The 1326-nt window shown below is 35.8% G+C and overlaps 1 long non-coding RNA gene across 3 annotated transcripts in view; it reads left to right on the top strand.

Annotated features, from left to right (window-relative positions):
* Positions 1-1083: 1083 nt before the first annotated feature.
* LOC147477001 (uncharacterized) overlaps positions 1084-1326 on the top strand; it is a 1485-nt gene continuing 1242 nt past the window's right edge. For 2 of the 3 annotated variants that reach the window (XR_015208081.1, XR_015208079.1), the window contains exon 1: positions 1123-1326. This exon is cut by the window's right edge and continues 936 nt beyond it. This is a non-coding gene — a long non-coding RNA (uncharacterized LOC147477001). The other variant, XR_015208080.1, reaches the window with a different exon arrangement.

Below are 1326 nucleotides of genomic sequence, written 5' to 3'. Positions count from 1 at the left end.
TGTTCTTATAAAGGTTGCTTGTTATCCGAGTGAGCATGAAAGGTTTTTGTTGCTGTTAAAGTAGCTGGAAAGAATGTCATGTCGACAACATCGGGCCAGACGACCGGGCTGTTTCTTATAAGTAGGTTTCAGTTCACTACATTGATGTTCCTTTTAAAACTTTATGTATTACAATTGAAGATATGTCCAAAAGGAGCATCTCATCGAATGTAGTAACCTTCAACATTCTGGTTTATGCTCTTTGCAAAGAGGGTAAGACCAACGAAGCACTTCAAGTTTCAGAATTGATGCTTCAAAAGAGGTATAATACCTACTGTCGTTACATTTAATGCTTTGATCCATGGCCTCCTTTGCATTTATTAATGCATTGGAGTGGTGTGCTTTCCTCTGAATATTGATCTTATTTTGTCGAGTGGTGTGCTTTATTAATGCATTGGAGTTGTCCTCATGGCTTATTGTTTCCATGCTGCCAGTGGATCTAAAATCTGAGTCTCTCACCTATTTAGCAGATAATTATCCAATTTGATAATTAATTGAATGAAGAGAAAGGAAAAATGGAAGTCATGATAAAGATTGGATATCATGCTCATTTTTGTATAAGAACTGACCTCCTGTAACTATTGTGTTATCGGCTAATGCTTCAACATCTTTAGCAAAGAACCTCTTCGCCTATGGCCTGTTTTCTATGTTCTCATTTTCACACTCTCTCTCGGTCGGGTCGCATCTATTACAAGAGTTAAAGCTTCAAGAAGTAGATCACAAACGAAATGTATAGTGGATTGACAACAACATATATCTATATTTCATTTTACCTCGTTATTTTACAAATTGTAGTTAGAGTGCTAATTTATTTCTTTTATCTTGTTTGTTAAACTTCTTGACATGTTGGGGTTTTCAAGCTTGGAAGCCTTGCATGTAAGTTTGATGTGCACTCCTCTTGTTTGCTTGCCAAATCTCCTTGCCATTCCCTAATTTCGATCTATGGATATTGATGTGGAGTTCTCTCTCAAATTCTTCTATTGATGTAATTCTTAAATTTGCTCAAATCATCTTGTTGGTTTTGGAGTGGGTTTTCTTGAATAGCTCGTTGGTTGCTCAAGGTTGAGGTAAGTGCTCTACTTCTCGTTTATTTCCATCATATTAAGAGAATGCTAAGGATTTACCTTAAGACTTGATTACTTCACCTCATTTTATTGAGTTCTAGTGTATGTATAGTGCTGAATTTCATAAACATGTTTAATCCATGTTCTAACTAGTATGGTTTTTCGACGCATATTGAAGTATGGCTCACAAAGCTTGTTTAGATTGCTGTAAATCCATTTTCAT

Source organism: Coptis chinensis, chromosome 9, assembly GCF_015680905.1.
Source record: "Coptis chinensis isolate HL-2020 chromosome 9, ASM1568090v1, whole genome shotgun sequence".
Lineage (NCBI taxonomy): Eukaryota > Viridiplantae > Streptophyta > Magnoliopsida > Ranunculales > Ranunculaceae > Coptis > Coptis chinensis.
This window is presented reverse-complemented; position numbering and strand designations above follow the sequence as displayed.